This window comes from Mus musculus, chromosome 2 (assembly GCF_000001635.26).
Source record: "Mus musculus strain C57BL/6J chromosome 2, GRCm38.p6 C57BL/6J".
Taxonomy (NCBI): Eukaryota; Metazoa; Chordata; class Mammalia; order Rodentia; family Muridae; genus Mus; species Mus musculus.
The window spans coordinates 107,536,087-107,557,556 of NC_000068.7; positions in this window are offsets into that span (position 1 = coordinate 107,536,087).

The window sequence follows — 21,470 nt, forward strand, 5'->3', positions numbered from 1 at the left end:
TTGCTGAAGCATGCATCTATGGTTCCAGATTTCTTTCCTATGTTTCTATCTCCAGCGTTGCCTCACTTTGAGTTTTCTTTATTGTGTCTACCTCCATTTTTAGGTCTTGGGTGGATTTATTCAATCCCATCACCTGTTTGGTCGTGTTTTCCTGCAATTCTTTAATGGATTTTTGTGCTTCCTCTTTAAGGTCCTCTACTTGTTTAGCAGTGTTCTCCTGTATTTCTTTAAGTGAGTTATTAAAGTCCTTCTTGATGTCCTCTATCATCATCATGAGATAAGCTTTTAAATCTGGGACTATCTTTTCTGGTGTGTTGGGGTGCCCAGGACTGGGTGGGGTGGGAGTGCTGTGTTCTGATGATGGTGAGTGGTCTTGGTTTCTGTTAGTAAGATTCTTACATTTGCCTTTTGCCATCTGGTAATCTCTGGATTTAGTTGTAGTTGTCTCTGGTTATAGCTTGTTCCTCAGGTGATTATGTTAGCCTCTATCAGCAGACTTGGGAGACTAGATCTCTTCTGAGTTTCAGTGTTCAAAGTACTTTCTGCAGGCAAGCTCTCCATTTGCATGGAAGGTGCCCAGATATCTGTTGTTCAAGCCTGCCTCCTGGCAGAAGTTGTGATCCCCTCACAGAGGTCTTAAGATCCCGTGGAGGTTCCTGTGGGTACCTTGTGGGTGTCCGTAGACTCCGTGCCCAAACTACCTCTGTGCTGGAGGGGACCGGAAGGGCCTGTCCTACATTCATTACATAGACCAAAGTTGCTTTCCTGGTTTGGGAATCAAGATAGCTTCAAGTAGAAGAGGATTGTATCCTCTTTATTTACAAGTATTTGAGATATTGCCTTGCTCAGTGCACTTTGGCAGTCCATGAGTTTTCTCCCATCTCTTATTTCTGGACCAGAGTGACAAGAGGCCCAGGCATATAAAGGATGAAAAGAAATTGCATTGATCTTACATTTTTTCTCTTGCTAACTTTGCTATTGATATCTATGATGGTTAATATCATTAACTTGACCATATCTTCAATCACTTAAGACACAGGACTCTGAACATGTCTCTGAACATATCTAGATTAGGTTAATTAAATTCAGATGACCCAGTTTAACTGTGAGCTGCACCATGTAGTAGGATGAATTCTTGGGCTGAATACAAAGGAGGGGATTAGATGAGTGTGGACAGTTATCACTGTCTTCTTCCTGGCTGTAGACAAGTGTAACCTGTTGCCATGATTAATGACTTCATGGCAACAGGACTATAACCATGAATCATCAACCAGAAATATGCCCTTCTTTCTTTATGCTGCTTCTGTCAGGGTATTTTGTCTCAACAATGAGAGAAGTAACGAATACAGTATCTAAAATTGCCTATTTCACCAAGAAAGAATTGTTTTCCCTCACTTTCCATTTCACAGATAAGAAACCAGGGACAGAACATTTGTTACTACTCTAAGCGATATGTCTAACAAATGATAAAGGCTAGATGCAAATTCAGTCCCATCTGTCACAAATGACTGCCTTTGAACACTGTTGTAAATTATCTTCTATTCCATAATCGAGACTGCTGGACTTATATAGAATTGGAATTCCTGTAGCATCTGAGAAACAGCTTATTCTTCCCACCCAAGAACACACTGTGATTACTGAGACAGGGAGTGAGTGGAAAGAAGTCAGTGTCCAAAGGTACTAAGTTTTCCTTCAGTGTGACTTGTTTCCTGGATGAACAGTAAGAAATGGTATAATCAGAAATCAATTTAAATTATATTCAAAACTATTTTTTTAATTTCTGTGCTCTATGGATTAGATGTCACTTTGTATTATTTCTGTATTACCACACAGCAATTTTTCAGAACTTAGCAGCTTAAAATTGTTAACATGGAGGCTGTGTGATATCTTAGTTGATAAAGTACTTGCCTCACAGGCAAGAGCAGGTGGGTTTGGATCTCCAGAATTCATGTAAAAATTGTGTGGTGGTATACTCTGGACAGATAGAAATAAGTGGCAAGATAGCATAGCATAGTTGGTGACGTTCCAGGCCCACAAATAACCCTAATATCTTAAAACAAATTTGAAAGGTACCTATAGACAGACTTCTACAGTTAACCTTTAGCCCCATATGTAGTTTTCCACAGGTACAAAAGAGCATGAACACCTAAGAAATGCACACACACACACACACACACACACACACACACACACACACACACACAAAACCAACCAAAAAGCAAAGCAAAGCAAAGCAAACCAACCAACCAAACAACAACAATAAAAAGAACAACAACAAATCTGTTATCTTATGTTGTTCTGAGAGGTAGGCTCCAGGACTCTCATGATGATACATTAACATGTAAGGCAGTGCTATAGCTACCTGGAGACATGATTGTGGTTATAAAACCCAGTTCTAAGATGGGAATCTAACATGACTGTAGGCAAATGTCTCCTTTCCACACTGTAGGGGCCTAGAGAGATGTTGATTATATTTAAGCCATTGCACATGTTCTCACTAGAATGGGTGACATGAGAAAGAAGACAGAGTCTAAGAGTCTAGGTGAGCTTTTTTTCTTCTTTATGAAGGATAAGTCTCTGCTACCTTTGCCTTGTTTAATTCATTACAGAGGCCTTGCTGAATTTAGTCCAATTGAAAAGAAATGGAATTAAACTCTACCTACTTTAAGGGAAACATCAAATAATTTTTGGACTCAGAAATAGTAGATTGGAGAGATGGCATAGCAGTTAATATTGGGTATGACTTTTGTAGAGGGTCTGAGTTCAAATACTAGGACCAATACTAGATACTTAATAACCATTTGAAACTCCCAGAGCCAGAAGTAATCCACACCTCTGACTTCTTCTGGCACTAGCACTCATGATCACATATCCCTCACCCACATACACTTAATCAATAAAATGTATCTTAAAAGGAGGCAGTTTTAAAAAATCATTTTCAGATTGTATAACTGCCTTTTATAATCCAGCAAAGCACTTAATCACATTTATGCTTTTTATTTTTCTCCACTTAAAGTTATTATGTAAAGATATTAGAAGAGACCTTTTTGGTTATAATTTATATCATCATATTTCTTGTCAGACTTTTGCTAATGTTGTGAGCCCTTACATAGTCATTGGTGGGGTGAGACTGGGAGCTTTAGAATGCATACTCTGGTTTCCTTATACCACATTTCTGTCTCATCCAAGCTGATGGATTTCCTTAGGACAGGGTCCTACAGGTCTCCTCTTGTAAAGTCCTTTACAACTTCAGATTAAACTATACGAAACAAAGCACTAAGAAGCTTGATGTTATAGCCAGGGCATGTGCTAAAAGAGATAATGTAATTATTAAGGAGATGAGTATGTGTAAGAGGGGACCTTGTATGCACTGGGATAATAGGAAGGCAAGACTACAGCATCCAGGTTGGAAAAGAGATTTTGAGGGGTTTTTGTTGTTTTTATTTTTTGTTTGTTTGTTTGTTTTTTGTCACTAAAAAACAATAACAAACAAAAGCTAGTTGAATATGATTCCAGGGGAAATTAGTTTATCTCGAGTTGGCAGATAAATTTGGAAGCATCATTCACACGATACTAGCTTTTCAACACATGAAAGATGGAAGGTGAGAAGGACATGGATATTTCTACACAGCTTCTGAGAGCTGCTGGCTGAAGGCAGTGTAAGGCCAGGGTCTGAGTGTGATTTGCTGTTTGACATGCTTGCTTTTGATCTTGTGTTGGTTCATTGTTTTCTTACTTTGCCCCCTTCTCTACATTCTTCCTTTTTGAAATGGTAATGTATATTCTATGCCATCGTATGTTATATTATATCTAACTTACTTTTGTTATTCAAAAAGTGTTACAGGTAAGAGATTGCTGTAAGTCTCAGATGACAGATTGGATTTCACTGTTGAGATTGTAAAATGCTATGGGGGCTTTTAAGATTGAACTAAATGCAGCTTGCATTATGATTGCCTTGAGCATTTGGGAGCAGGTATGGAATGTGGTAGTTGGAATGAAAAATACCTTGTGTAGGCTCAGGTATTTGAACGCTTGGTCTGCAGTTTATAATGCCGATTGAAGCATGTTATGAAGCCTTTGGGAGATGTGGAAAAAGTATCTTGCTTGGGGAGGGCCTCAAGACCTCAGTCCACTTCTACTCTGTCTCTGCACTTCATATTATGGGTGAAGATGTGATAACTCAGCTTTTTCTCTGTCCTCCTTCTGCCATACCTCCCAACCACGATGGATGCTTGTCTTTCTGGAACTCTTATAATAAAGCCCAAATAAACTCTTCCTTCTGTAAATTGGCTTCATGCTACTTTATCAGCAATAGAAATGTAACTCATATAGTGACTAATTTCCAAGGTCTTAGTCTCTAAAATGTTAACTGAAGCAGCATTTGTCCTTGAAATAGAGCTGAGGAATTTAACCTCTATGATAAAGAGCAACAAAGCTTTGATTCCAAAAATTTATAATACAGTTACTAAGTTTAGACTGCAGTCTGAAAGTATGAACATGATTGGAAAGTATAAAACTGTGCCTTCAGAATATCTCAGCTCCATCCTTGTGGATGTCTTTGAAAAAAATTATAATTTTTTTTTCTGAAGATCCCTATTGACTCTTCCAGAAGCCTGGTTTCATCTCTGAGCATAGTGTATTCACACATCCATTATTGATGGAGCACTTAGCCCTCTGGCCTCCAAACACTTTTCTAGGCTGAAACCCATTACTTTGCTTGTTGTGTTCACTTTCCTGATAGAAATGAACTTTTCAGGCTGTCGGGAGGAGGCTGTAGTAAATTCACAATCCTGTCAATGCCTTCAAACTTTAATTCTGCTTTCCTTCTGAGATACGGAACCAAGTATACAATTTATGGACAAAGGTGTGTATCTTTCTTTGTGAGCTAAAATACTCTGGTGTTCTGTTTGTGTGCCTCTTGTGACACTTTTCTCTATATTATAGATATTTTAGCATTAGGTTTTTGTTTCTGAATAAAATTGTTTCTATATTTGCATCTTTATTATATGTTAATTTTCCACTCCATTTCCTAAACTCAGATACAATGCAAGAGTTGCAAAGAACTGTTATCTTCTGCCACATATGCAGCTAGAGGTACGAGCTCTGGGGTACTGGTTAGTTCATATTGTTGTTCCACCTATAGGGTTGCAGACCCCTTCAGCTCCTTGAATGCTTTCTCTAGCTTCTCCATTGTGGGCCCTGTGTTCCATCTTATAGATGACTGTGAGCATCCACTTCTGTATTTGCCAGGCACTGGCATAGCCTCATAGGAGACAGCCAGAAGATGGCCTAGCTGGCCATCACTGGGAAGAGAGGTCCCTTGGTATTGCAAACTTTATATGCCCCAGTACAGGGGAATGCCAGGTCCAAGAAGCTGGAGTGGGTGGGTAGGGGAGCAGGGCAGGGGGAGGGTATAGGGAACTTTCCAGATAGCACTTGAAATGTATATAAAGAAACTATCTAATAAAAGAAAAAAGAAAAAAAAAAAGAACTGTTATGGAGTCTGGGGAGATGGCTTAATTGTAAAACACTTGGTAAGCAAACATGAGGACCTGAGTCCAGATTCCCATATACCATGTAAAAGATAGGCATGCCAGCATTCTTCTATAACCCTAGCATGGAGGGTACAGAAACAGGGAGATGCTCGAGGCTTTCTGGACAGGAATCTAGCCAAACTTGTGAGAGTTGAGTTCAGTGAAAGACCTTGTCTTAAGAAATAATTATGATGAAATCAAATGAGAAAAACATCCATATAGATGACTATAAATGCAAAATTAAGTTGGGTAGTGAATAATAGGTGAATCAATATACAGTTAAAAATAAAATCTTAGTAAGCCTACTCCACACCTCACATTCTCTTTGATAATGGCTTTTCCCTTCTCTTCTTCATGATGCTACCAGAAGGCCTGGCCTCTCAACTAGTCACCAATAATCATAACGAAGTTGGGCAGCTTGCTTACTCTGGGTCAGACAGAGTCCTTTTAAAATTTGGAATGGTGAGGTAGTGACTAATTATCTGAGGACTTTGTAAAAGCAGTGCTGATATACATAGTTATATACATAGTTTTCACGGACATGAATTAAAAGTGAGCAGCGAGAGGAATAGATACAGGCTAGGCATGGCCTTTGGAAGAGTGTCTCCTTTGATCATTAAACACTTTATAATTCCTGATAAGTTCCCATTTCTTGGTTCTGATCTGTGCATTTCTGGTTCTGTATTTGGGACATCTCTATGAAAATCTTCACATGGTTTAGTCCTTTGTTCCTTCTTGTCTTAGCTAGAAGGTTGCTTGGTAATAGAAGCTCTTTCTTTGGTGTATATCCTCATTCTCACATTCTTTATCTCTGACATTTCTATCTTACTTATGCCATTTAATGTAATATGAAGCTTACAGTTTTGGGTTCTTACTCATTTATTATTGGATTTTCTTACTAAAATGTATCAGCCACCTCTTCTCAATCACTCTCTTCCCAATGTTGTAGAATAAGTCTATGAGCACTAAATAAAGCAGTTATTTGAATAAATACTAGATATGATGATTACTTCCTTTCATTGTATAATTGTGAAGATATTTTTTTAAAATATCAGTCATGAGACTGATAACGTCTAGGTGAAGACACCTATAAGGGTTAAAGTTGCTCATAGCCTCTCAACATGTCCTGTGATGTTCATTTTTCAGTTTTCCAGCAGCTTCAGAGATAGTAGCATCATGTGGATCTTCCTGATCTTATATCTGTCTCCAACTACTTATGTCTGCTCACCCTTTGTCATTCAATTCTACTCCAATCATTAAATCTGATCTTTATTCATACCCATCGGTTACTACAGAGTTGTCCAACACTTCTCTTTCTCAATGTACCTTTCAGATCATTTGTCACCTTTAATACACTTAAAGTGTTTTCAGATGGTAACAGTAAAGGTTCTGGTTAATTTTGGTCTGAAATCTTTTATATAATAGTTAGAAAACAAACGCCCATAAGTATAGATATCTTGAAATAAATATTGAAATCCTTCTAAGAGAGCCTCACCAGGTAAGACATGTGAATCCATGTATATATCTAACCCTAGAAAGGAATGATTCCACCTTGTAAATGACTTCTAGAATCCTAGAAGCACTCAGAGGTATGAGGTATAGAAGTGCCAACGTGTTAAGCATGAGACTCATCTGCACAGCATATTTGGTCCTCCTGTAGATCTCTTATTGGCATAAGAAGCCTGCAGATCTCAGGGAAAAGAAGTAGGAGTGCATTGTGCAGTTCTAAGGTACTGAGCATGCGGGGGCTGTATGTGCTGTGAAGCAGGCTCCAAATGAGTCATACGCCTGTTACAAATGTTCCTTTGAATCTTCTGCTGGTGTTTCAATCTCATATTCTTCCTAAGTAGCTTTGTGATAGCTCATCCTCACATCTTACAGCTTAGATTGCTCAAGAGATCGATGATCAAGCATTTGAGTTAAGCCTCAAAATTATAGTATAAAATAATATAGTGTTCATATTGTCACCATGTTTGGGAAAGAAAACAGAATGCATCACCAAGTGACAGAATAGGCTGATTTAGAATTATAAACTAAAATGGGCTTTAATTAGAATATAAGTTTAAACATTTACTAGCTCTGAGATATTGGAAAAGAGTCCTCATTAAGCATTAATGTTCTTTCTGTTAAAACAGTAATGATATTCCACCCTAAATAATATCACTTACAGGCACATGAACAATAGGAAAAAACCCAATACAGAACCCTTTATGATAGCACTTACCTGAATATAATATGCTCTCCCATTTACTTGGATAAATATATTTAGCAATAATACTAATGATAGGTAGGTAATAGTACCTTATTCTTGAACACAGAGATTGGGATTATGTCTTTGTTATTGAAGCAGATATGCTCAATTACCTTTCCTATTAACAAACTCATTCTCCATCTGTTTTGAAAACTACTTTTCTTATCTTCTCTATAAACTAACCACAACAAGTGATGTTCTGTCTAAAAACAAGCAAGCAAACAAACAAACAAACAAATAAGCAAAAAAAAAAAAAAGATTTCAGAGATTTGAAAATAAATTTTGGACCATGTCTGCACTTCTTTCTATTACTTTGATTTCTGCTTAAGAGTAAACATGAAACTGTACTGAAACAGTACCTCTGAGTGCCTTCCATGAGGAAAGTATAAGAATGCCAACCTCACACTATGGACACACTATGGACACTCTATGGACAATATGGACAATGAAGAAGGTGGGCAAAGACAGACTGAGCATGGTGGAACATGTGCACCACCTCTAGGACAATTAACTACAGATTGATCCAGGGTATATATTTTTCTACTTAGTTAAACTTCTATTTTATTTTTCCAACTGGTTTTATATGCATGCGGGCAAATTCTATTTTCATATAATTTATAAGTATTATTTTTATCAAAGTTTGATGTTACTATTTCCTATTATTTTGATTGACATTTTGAAAGGTTAAAAAATATGTCCAAGTCAACATCATGTCATTCTCTAGTATAAGTAAAGCAAAGAATTTAACATATGCTTTAAATAGCAAAATATAAAATTGGCACGTGGATACAGGGGAAGAAAGTTCAAATAATAAAGATCAAGCAAAGTACCTGGGAAGAAGAAAACACAAGATGGATGATCAAAATCCTGGAATGCATTTGTTCTTTCGGTATTTTAGAAGGATAAGTAATGGCAGGAACATTTTTTTTTCCATTTTTTATTAGGTATTTAGCTCATTTACATTTCCAATGCTATACCAAAAGTCTCCCATACCCACCCACCCCCATTCCCCTACCCACCCACTCCCACTTTTTGGCCCTGGCGTTCCCCTGTACTGGGGCATATAAAGTTTGCGTGTCCAATGGGCCTCTCTTTCCAGTGATGGCCGACTAGGCCATCTTTTGATACATATGCAGCTAGAGTCAAGAGCTCCCGGGTACTGGTTAGTTCATAATGTTGTTCCACCTATAGGGTTGCAGATCCCTTTAGCTCCTTCGGTACTTTCTCTAGCTCCTCCATTGGGAGCCCTGTGATGCATCCATTAGCTGACTGTGAGCATCCACTTCTGTGTTTGCTAGGCCCTGGCATAGTCTCACAAGAGACAGCTACATCTGGGTCCTTTCGATAAAATCTTGCTAGTGTATGCAATGGTGTCAGCGTTTGGATGCTGATTATGGAGTGGATCCCTGGATATGGCAGTCTCTACATGGACCATCCTTTCATCTCAGCTCTAAACTTTGTCTCTGTAACTCCTTCCAAGGGTGTTTCGTTCCCACTTTTAAGGAGGGGCATAGTGTCCACACTTCAGTCTTCATTTTTCTTGAGTTTCATGTGTTTAGGAAATTGTATCTTATATCTTGGGTATCCTAGGTTTTGGGCTAATATCCACTTATCAGTGAGTACATATTGTGTGAGTTCCTTTGTGAATGTGTTACCTCACTCAGGATGATGCCCTCCAGGTCCATCCATTTGCCTAGGAATTTCATAAATTCATTCTTTTTAATAGCTGAGTAGTACTCCATTGTGTAGATGTACCACATTTTCTGTATCCATTCCTCTGTTGAGGGGCATCTGGGTTCTTTCCAGCTTCTGGCTATTATAAATAAGGCTGCTATGAACATAGTGGAGCATGTGTCCTTCTTACCAGTTGGGACATCTTCTGGATATATGCCCAGGAGAGGTATTGCTGGATCCTCCGGTAGTACTATGTCCAATTTTCTGAGGAACCGCCAGACTGATTTCCAGAGTGGTTGTACAAGCCTGCAATCCCACCAACAATGGAGGAGTGTTCCTCTTTCTCCACATCCTCGCCAGCATCTGCTATCACCTGAATTTTTGATCTTAGCCATTCTGACTGGTGTGAGGTGGAATCTCAGGGTTGTTTTGATTTGCATTTCCCTGATGATTAAAGATGTTGAACATTTTTTCAGGTGCTTCTCTGTAATGGCAGGAACATTAAAGAGTATTTATGAGTACAAACAAAACTGAAAGCATCTATGTAGAATGAATAAATATGTGGAAACATTCTGATGTGAGCAGAACTTTCCCTGGGGCCAGCCTTATTAAGAAACAATCTTAGAACACGCTCCCCAGTGCTGCTGTGTTATCATGAGACAAGGTCACCATGAAGTCCTTGTAGCAGATTTAACATTTGAGATTCTGATGATACAGGATGGCATTGGACAGAGCAAATCAATACAGGATGATAAAAAAAAAAAACAAAAAACAGTGTGGCCATCAGATCTAGAGGTAAGGTACATCCCAAGGTCCTTATCAAACTAGTTTTCTGACCTCTTAGAAACTCAATTTATCCATGTGAAGAGCTAATCATATTGATTACAGTTTCTCATTATATACAATGACATGATTCTTATGAAATAACTGCAGGTGGTGTCTGCAAAATAAATATTAATTCCCTTTGAGTAGCAATGGATACATTTCCTTCTCTTGCCATGCAGATTTCACTTTTGTTTGCTGCAACTCCATTGAATCTAATTTTCTTGTAAAGAGAATCTAGAAGAAAAGAACATTGTATGATGAAGGTTCACTGTATCACACCATATTTTTATAAGAAATACAGGGTTTGCAGACTGCATGTACTGTATCTTTAATCAAAACTTGTACTTATTAAGGACTTTGCTGTCATTTAATAGAGCTTCCTTTGACCTCAGGGTGTTTATTGGACTAGATGTGAGCTACAACACTATTTTTTTTTCACACATAGAATAGTTACTTCACTTCGTATTGAAGGAAATAAATCACCTCATTGCTAAAGCCATGGACATTCTAGATTAAGTATCTTAGAGTCAAGGCCACAGCTATTTATCTCAAATTTTATTTTTCTTTTTGCTAACTAGAACTTAAGAAATGTGAGACACATATTGCCTCCATTGACTATACCTTTTTTGCAGTTTTATTTCTGCCTGCTTCTGTTGGAGCTCCGGTTGCACTGATATACATATGGTGGAAAGAGAGCTAGGTTTTTTTGAGAACATAGTGTGTTTATGAAAAGGTAACAATATCATTTCACATTACACACGCATAATATGATTTAAGCTAATGGTATGTGTCATATAATAAGGTGCAGGATATGCGAAGATTAAGCGACAGATGAACCTGTTTTCAAAAGTTTAATTTTTGTGTATGTATGTATGCATGTATGCATGCATGTATGTATGCATGTATGTATGTATGTGGTATATATGTGAGCATATATTTGTGTTTACAAACATGAGTGAACAAAAGAAGAGGCTTGCAGTTGGCATTGGGTGTCTTCCTCCATTCTTCCATTTTATTTATGGAGACAGGATTGCTATCTAAACCCAGTTGTCACCATTTAGTCTATGCTTGCCTGTCAGTTTGCCCCATTGAATCTGCCACCTCTGCCTCCCAAGAATTGGGACTGAAGGTGGAATGCCACACCCATCAGGCATTTATGTGTGTTCTAAGGACCTTAACACTTGGTCATAACACTTGGATGGCAAGTGCTGTACTCACTGAGCCATCTACCGAGCCAAAGACTGTGTGTTTTTTGTGTCTGGTCAGTGAAGAGATTCTTCTGAGAAAGTAAAATTACAATTAATCCTTTAATTACAGGAAGGAAGTAGATAATGAAAGGCAAAGCATTTAGGGGAAATAATAAAGGGGGTTAAAGTGCCTTAATGAGAAAGGAATTTGCTGTGGTTAAGAAACTGGGAGAATTTTGCCATTCTCCTGGTCTAGCTAGGAGGCAGGCATTGTGGCCTCTTACTGACAGTCACTCTTTTAAATAAAATTTGGTCAGTGGCAAAACATTTGATGTAGTTATCGAAGCCAGGCATCTTAAACACTGCATCATGGTGCTGCCACATTAGAATCATTCAATCCTCCAAATGTTTCAGGCCATTGAGAAGGAATCAAAGAAACATGTACTCTTTACTAGTGTCCTATATAATTCCAACTGGAATCTCATGGGAACTATCCTGTTATTATTATATCTTCAGAATACCATTAAAAAAAACATGCTTTAGAAGTGATTAACAGACAGAGACATGCTGAGTTCTGAGTGGATAGAGGGAAGATTTGGTGAATTAAAGGGTAGTGGAGAGCTATAAAGGCTACAGAATTAAAGCTTCAGTTAGAGCCTCCATGCCTGTAACCAGTAACCAGTAACTGTAATCGTTACCAGTAACAGAGTGAGGAGACCACTGTCACGGAGAGGGTTCAACAAGTAAAGGTCATGAAAATTGTCACCTGATCTTTGAGACCCATGTATGAGGCAAGAAATTTCAGCTGCTTTGAGCTTCTATAGACTAGGTTAGTATCACAGAGATGAGAAGGTCTTTCCATTATGGATGGATGAAATTAATTAGAATTATGTTTTAAAAGATAGTGTGATGATGATGATGATGATAATGGTGGTGGTGGTGATGATGATGATAGCAATACTGTTTTCTATTGGTTCATGTTTTCTGGAAGAATTGAAGTTACTCAAGAGATATATTTTAGTAGTTTATAAAACAAAGCAGCAGTTAAGTTAATAAAACTCAACATTACTCCAGAGAGATATTAGACTGGGCTGCTCCAAGTCAGATACAGAAGTATCTTATTGTATCCTGCAGTGTGATTTTTTAAAACAAGTTATGTAGTTATTCATCAAGTAGGTACTAGAGAATGCATGTCCTTTAGGCCATAAGCAGAGAATACTCTGGGACAGCCTGTCTTGTCCTCAGTTCTGCTGCTGAAAGTTAGAGCTGGACCACCTCTCCTCAATCAGGGGTTGCACATAGTTAGTTCTACTCTTCCTCTCACCTGCTCAGTTTCACTATCTCATGCCCAGCTGAAAGTTGTTTTATTTACCTTCTTACTTTTTAAAATCCTTGTTGTTTTAACACTAACATTTCTTTGAAATGCACATTTTTTTATCTCAATTAACAGCAACGGCAACAATAATACTAATACTGCCAATAATAATGACTCACCTTTAGAATTCTTTAAACTTTGTTCTTTAAATGAATTGTGAGTGACAAACATTTGATACCCCTTTCAGCAAGAGAAAACCATAAAGATGATAGTAAGGGAGGGATGACATTTCTGGAGACCAGAATTCGTCCTAGCTAGAGAACCAAAATAGGTCACACTTCTTCTTCTAATAGAATTTGAATACACAGGGTCATATTTAATAAGGATGCAGTTCTATGTCATCTTAATTTTTGAAGATTAATGTCATCAACTACCAAACACTGATTGGCTTACTCCAGTGCAATTTTTCTCTCCCAGACTGGAGGGTTGAAATCCATGACTGAAGTTCTTGTAGAGTCTTACTCTCTAGAAAGAACATCAGGCTTCTCCCTAGCTTTCAGTGGCTGTCGATAATCCATTTCTTAGTTCATCAACATGTGGACTCCATCATTTTGTCTGAACATCTCTGCTTTTTCTTTGTGTAAAAATAACAATTATAGGATTATTTCCTCCTCTAATTTGGTATGCTCATATTTTAACTTAGCACCTATCATCCTATTTCCAAATTGGATTTTATTTTGAGGTTTCATGTGGGCCTGGATTTTGTGAACTATTTAACCTAGTTGATTGGCAATTGGTAAGATGACAGATATGTTTCTGTCATTTTAAAAAATAAATAGTTGAAAATTAACAGTAATCAAATGCACGATGGGTTTTCATAATGGAACTTTGACCATTTTAAAGTTCCTGCCACGCCAGTGGTCCTGAGCCTTCCTAATACTGTGATACTTTCCTCATATTGTGGCAAGATTAATCATAAAATCATTGCATTGCTACTTCATTACTGGAAACTTTCTACTGTTAAGAATTATAAAGTAAATGTCTGATATGCAGGATATCTGAAATGTGAAACCTGTGAAAGAGTCAAGAGATCCCCCAAAATGTCAAGACCCACAGGTTGAGAATGTGTGTTTTACACTATGGTTTGTTTATCATAGACAGTGATTATCTACATCATAGAGATAGGTACATTTGCTCTTGTTAGATTCCAGTAGCAAAAATTAGGACTAATAGCTTGAAAACTCTGTAACTAGGAAAAACTAGATTTCTACACATTTCCTGAGGTGCCCGTCATTAGTCTTTTCACTGAACATGTCAGAAGTTTATAAAAAAAAATTGCATCAAGAATTATACCTCTCCTGGGCATATATCCAGAAGATGTCCCAACCGGTAAGAAGAACACATGCTCCACTATGTTCATAGCAGCCTTGTTTATGATAGCCAGAAGCTGGAAAGAACCCAGATGCCCCTCAACAGAGGAATGGATACAGAAAATGTGGTACATTTACACAATGGAATACTACTCAGCTATTAAAAAGAATGAATTTATGAAATTCCTAAGCAAATGGATGGGCCTGGAGGTCCATCCTGAGTGAAGTAACCCAATCACAAAGGAACTCACACAATATGTACTCACTGATAAGTGGATACTAGCCCAGAAACTTAGGACACCCAAGATATAAGATACAACTTGCCAAACGCATGAAATTCAAGAAGAACGAAGACCAAAGTATGGACACTTTACCCTTTCTTAGAAATGGGAACAAAACACCCATGGAAGGAGGTACAGAGACAAAATTTGGAGCTGTGACGAAAGGATGGACCATCTAGTGATTGCCATATGCAGGGATCCAACCCATAATCAGCTCCCAAATGCTGACACCATTGCATACACTAGAAAGATTTTGCTGAAAGTACTCAGATATAGCTCTCTCTTGTGAGACTATGCCGGTGCCTAGCAAACACTGAAGTGGATGATCACAGTCAGCTATTGGATGGGTCACACGGCCCCCAATGGAGGAGCTAGAGAAATTACCCAGGGAGCTAAAGGGAACTGCAACCCTATAGGTGGAACAATAATATGAACTAACCAGTACCTGGGAGCTCTTGTCTTTAGCTGCATATGTATCAAAAGATGGCCTAGTCGGCCATCACTGGAAAGAGAGGCCCATTGGACACGCAAACTTTATATGCCCCAGTACAGGGGAACGCCAGGGCCAAAAAGGGGGAGTGGGGGGTAGGGGATTGGGGGTGTGTGTATGGGGGACCTTTGGGATAGCATTGAAAATGTAAACGAGGAAAATACCTAATAATAATTAAAAAAAGAATAAAAAAAATTAAAAAATTAAAAAAGAATTAAGGCAATGTCACTATTGCACAATGCACCAAATGTGGAGTTGCTGAAGTTGGCCTACACCATTTTAGTGAGGTTTAAAAGAGCAGGGTGCAAGATGAACTTTTAAGCTCTGATATGCAGGATGTATGAGTATCTAAGAGTATTTAAACTTGGGGAGTTTGATAATTAACTTTATTAAATCTCATTTTTGTCTGCCTTACTTTAATTCATACATTGATTATCCAAACAACAATCTTGATATTTGTTAGATAAATGATACATAAATGTTCACTCTTTTAATGCTTCTCAAGTTTTCACAAATCATCTTAGACATACAATAGACAGGGATTGAGAAAAAGGTTCAGCTTAGGCAAGCAAACAAATGTCCTCAGTTCAGTTCATGCTTTTGTGCTTTCAAAAGCTGGTGAGCATTTGTTTTCCCACCACTAAGGGCTATTTCATAACAGCACCAGGTGAAGACTGAATATGCTTGCACAGTAGGATATAAGAATCAAAGCTTAAAGGGCTTAGTAGAGATGGAACTGGGAAGGGAATTAATAAGAACTGACATGATTTACTAAGTAGCTAAACATCTTTCAAAAGAAATCGATCTGAAAATAAATCCCTTAATGGTACTGGAAACACACAGAGAGATTCCTTTCAACTTTTAGTAGTACAAATATGTGTTATTTGAAAAACAGTTTAAAAGTTATTTTATAGCCTTGTGTGTGTATGTGTGTGTGTGTGTGGGGGGGGGTGAGTCTACACCTACACCAGAGTTGATTGTCTTCTTCTGCCACTTGGGTCCAAGGGACTAAACTCAGATAGTCAGACTTGGCAGCAAGTGTCTTTAACTGCTGATCTATCTTGCCCAGTCTCTATGACAGTCTCTTCAGAGAATGTTTCTATGGGCACTTTTGTCCTGGTGTTAGTAAACTGTAATTCTGAGATATGAAGATTGTTAGGGATATGATAACAACTTTATTATTATGTATTTTATTTAGAGGTTTATATCTTAAAATATGAATGCATTAATTCCAGTAAACTAAGAAATATTTTATATGTAGTCAGTCTTTCCTTGGTGTGATGCACTAATTTACACTATGGCATATCAGCTACCATCAACACCTTTGCAGTTTACCTCTGCAAGCTTACTACTATTCTTTGTTCCCACTGTTATAGTTTCTCTGACTCTACCAGGGATAACCAAACTGAAGAGATCAAATATACAGTGTCTGCTGATATAGCCTCAAAGAATGCCATCTTTCTGTCATATTCAATCGGGGGAGGCTTACCTATTTGAATCTAGCTCCCAAACCTCAAAGCAATCTGTGTGCTGCTTCTGAGAGGTCTGTATGTATCCTTCTGCATGAGCCTCCACAGCAGGTGCAGTTCAGAGGAGATAATGCTGTTCTCATTCTTCTTTAACCTCCCGTTCAATTGCATTTTAGCCCAAACCAAATTCTTTCCTGTGTTCTGAGCAGTGGCAGATGTTAATTTGTGATGTGAAGGCCTCATATAAACTAATGACTTATTCATGTCAGGAAGATGTCCCTCTCCACCTCTGAGAGATGAGGTTTATATCAAGCAATTACATGCATTGGGATGTTTAACTGACTCCTTAGAGGCAGGCATTTTTGGCTACTAAAATATAGCAGATGTTATAGCAAAAGGATGATGGGTGTTATTGACTTCTGATTTGCATATAGAATTGAACTCCATAGACAAAAATATGAGGCCAAACAAAATTAAGAGGAGAGCTATCAAAATATTGAAAGGAAGTAGATGTGCATTCATAGACATCTATATTGAACAGAGTTATTTTTAATACCTTTAAATCTAATTTTAGTAAAAATTAGAAAATAAAAATTTTCAGGTAAATAATGGTCTAGGTTATAACTATTTTGAATTACATTTCTGATAGTAATCCTATTTTCTATGGGGATATACACATGTAAAAGAGAAGTGAAGCATATATGTACATAGAAATCATCTGGGTACTCTGCTAACCTAATAATTCAACTGCTAGCCATTTTCTGCAGATAATCCTTTCTAGTATCTCTCCCACATCAGTTTATGAAACACATAGAACAATTAGCAGTCGCTAGTTCCATAGATATGTACATATAAGGATGTAGGATGTATTTTTTAGAATCCTTGTTGAGAAATATCTATTCTTGGAAGCTTAGGAGCTTAAATTTGCATATAAAAGGCTCTGGTCAGTGCAAATGTTTCTTTCTCCAAATGGGCTAAATGGCTCTTTTGTGCTCTCTCTCTCTCTCTCTCTCTCTCTCTCTCTCTCTCTCTCTACATATATATATATATATATATATACATATATATATATATATATATTTACTTAATGATTTTGGGTTACTAAGATTGATATATACTTCTCTGCTCAAATTAAAATATATATTCTCAATTAATGCTACTTTCTTGACCTCAAAGTGTGATTTAGAACTACAGGCAAACTGATAGTTTTTCCTCATCTCAACTAAATGTTTCAAATTTGTGTTTATGCTTATGCTTGGAGAAATGTGAGCCATAACATTTTATTTTAGTGTAGGAATATTTTGGAATTCATTGTTAAGTGTCATTAACAAGCTTCCAATGTGAGGAGATTTTCTCATCACTATCCCTCATTAGCACTTTGGCCACTGATTCTTTTGCCTTATAGTTAGCTAGCTATAGTATCCATGGTAATAGGCCCATTTGCACAGTTCAAGGTCAGAAATAACTCATTCATTCATGACAGTAAGTGTTCCTTAAGCACATCCAGGAGGTAAATAGTGTCACAGTCTAAAATGTATCTCTACCTAGAACATGATCTGATTTGGAAATAAGTCTTAATAGTCTAAGTAGTTAAATGAGATATTAATAGCTGCGGAAGAACTGCCATCGGATGTGATTGATATACTTACAGGAGGAACAAAAAAGAAACAAGACTCAGATAAAAGAAAGCCAGGAGATGTGGGTGTCAGAGATTTCAATGATGTTACAATACCTTCCACCTTATACCAAGGGTGGCCAGAAACCACTGTCAGCTGCACAAAGCAAAGGATAATTTTTCTCTTCAGCCTTCATCGGTAAGAGGACTGTGCCAACACCCTGTCTTTGAATGTCTTGCCACTAGAACTATAAGAAAATAAATTTCTGTTGTTTTACACTATTTATCTTGTGGTAATTTGTCACAGCAACCCTAGGGGACTAATATCAATATTCATTATGAGCCAAGCATTTTGTCAGACATCAGATATGCTGCAGTGAACAAAGCTGCCAGTCCGTGTTCTCAGAGCACTGCTCTGGACAGCAGCATACTCATTTTTTTAAAAAAATAAGAAAGCACAAGCCAACATAATATTTTTTATTAGATATTTTCTTCATTTACATTTCAAATGTTATCCCAAAAGTCCCCTATACCCTCTCTTGCCCTGCTCCCAAACCTACCCACGTTTGCTTCCTGGCCCTGGCATTCCCCTATACTGGGACATATAATCTTCGCAAGACCAAGGGCCTCTCCTCCCATTGATGGCTGACTAGGCCATTCTCTGCTTCATATGCAAGTAGAGACACAAGCTCTGAGGAGTACTGGTTAATTCATATTGTTGTTCCTCCTATAGGTTGCAGACCCCTTTAGCTCCTTGGGTACTTTCTCTAGCTCATTCATTGGGGGCCCCGTGTTCCATCCAATAGATGATTGTGAGCATTTACTTCTGTATTTGCTAGGAACTGGCATAGCCTTGCAAGAGATAGCTATGTCAGGGTCCTGTTATGCATTCACTGATAAGTGGATATTAGTCCAGAAACTTGGAATACCCAATTTGCAAAACACATGAAACTCAAGAAGAAGGAAGACCAAACTATGGATACTTCATTCCTTCTTAGAAGGGGAAACAAAATACCCATGGAAGGAGTTACAGAGACAAAGTTCAGAGCTGAGACTGAAGGAAGGAAGGACCATCCAGAGACTGCCCCACCCGGGGAATCCATCCCATATACAACCACCAAACCCAGACACTATTGCACATGCCAGCAAGATTTTGCTCACAGGACCCTGATATAACATAATGTATTTTTATTGAATTATATTTTTTTGTTTAAGATTACCACATGTATCAGTATCACTATATTTAACTTTTATAACAGCTATCTTTAGGGAATTTTCTTATTCTTCTTTTAGAAATGTGAAACCCAAGGTTAATATAATTATATATCAAAAAGGTCTCAGAAGACGGAACCAATTGTAGAGTATAGGTGTGAGAACTTTTCATAGATAACCTGTGCCAAGGACCAGCCATGGCTCAGAGAGAGATTCTGGGAGAAGGGATGTTTGAGAGAGGAGAAAGAAACGATGCAACGTCTAATCATTGATACAAGTTGATAGCATGTGTTCTGCTCAAGACAGTATTCCAGATTGCTCTCTCTCTCTCTCTCTCTCTCTCTCTCTCTCTCTCTCTCTCTCTCTCTCTCTCTCTCTGTTTTGCTTTCTCTTGACAGATTTTTCTTGCTACTCTAAAAACTCTGGATAGCTCATCTCTTTCAGATCAAAAGCCCAGTTTTGTATTCTCCATATCAATTCAGTCAGTACTCCAGGCTCCCTTTTGACTACCCCATGAATCATCATTTTATGACCTTAGAGCCGTGCTTCTTAGGAGGATACAACAGGCACAAGCACAGGCATAGCTGGGTGGACCTCTGCCTGCAAATTACCATTCTGATCATGCGCATGAAAGAGCTAAATTAGCTCTGTTCCAGGCTGACCCTGAACTCAGGAATCTACCTGCATTTGTAAGCATAAACAAAATACTTACCTGGGTGTGATCCTGCCTTTCTGTGACCACTCCCTAAATCTTTTTATCTCTTTCCTTAGTATCTTTCTGACAATGTAGCTCATAGTGCAGCTGCCACTGTTCCCTTACATCAGTGAAGTTCCTTATACTATTTATTCATATTGCATCCTTATATTTTAAATAGTTAACAAATTATATATTTTTAAACTCCCATTTCAGCAGTCTTAAGGGATGTCCTGAAGGTCACTACATTCTATTATTTTGCTGAGACATAGACATGACCTCATCTACTGGGTCTCTAATAACTAAGGAGTCATTAACTTTGGCAGAGAGGACATTCCTTGAAAGAGGAATGTGAAAATATGAACACTATTATACAAACAAGCCCACAGCAACCACCCACACTCATGGATACCCACACCCCGCTGGCTCTGTTCCAGGGAACAGAGCCATGTCATGGTGGCCCGTTCAAATAAACAAATAGGACTCAGCAAACCTGTATGGCCCATGGCAAGCACAGCTTCTATCATACACAGAAGAGTACAAGAAACTTGACTATAGAAAAATTGGGGATGTGATAGTGAAAGCAAAGACTAGAATGATGCGACCCCATACCAAGGGAATGCCTGCATCAGAAGGTAGAGGACACAGGAACAGGTACTCCCATGTGTTAGATATAAACCAGCCCAGTCCCCTTGAGTTTAGTCTGCTAATTCTTGCACAACTTTGAGTCTTGAACTGCAAGAGAATGTATTTCAGCTCATGTAAGCCATTGTATTTGTACTGGTTTGTCACAGCTACCTTAGAGAACTAATGCATTTCCTAAGCAACACAGAGTAGCTAAGCTGGGAATCCATCTGGGTCTGCTTTCTGTCTTTAGCACGTCTATTCCATCTTAGGAAGAGAGTTTGAGATAAGTCACTAGAGTTAACCAAGACAGGGTGGTTTAGAACCATTAATGTGCTTTTAGACTATAAGCAGATGATAATTTAAATATAATCAATCTATTGAATTAGGGTCTAACTCTATAGTTAGACTACAAATTAAATACTTTTAAGTGAGATGATTGGCTGTGTTCTTTTGTGCAGTTCACTGAGCTGTCTTACACCTCATTTCCACAGATATCAAGGGTGGTTATATTACCCTACAGTATGATTTAGAAATAGAGCATTCAAAGTGTCCTGAGAAGTTCCTCATGATAGAAAATTAGTTTAGGTAACCACTATAGTGTTGAGGTTTGAACCCAAAAATCCTGTCCTTTATTGAACATTCTATAGAAATTTCTGGGCTACCTACTTTTGAATTATGATACTCTGTTTTTATTGACACATATACTGATGATTTTTAGTTTCTGTCAATAACATAATTTCATACTACTTTATGGTTGAGTAAAACTCCATTGTATATATAAGCCACACTTTGTTTATCCATTCTTTTAGTGATGGGCAAATTCTAGATAGTTATTGGGTATAGTGTGGTGATAAATATGGGTATCACTATATTGAGCTATCATTGATTTGTGTGTGTGTGTGTGTGTGTGTGTGTGTGTAGTGAAT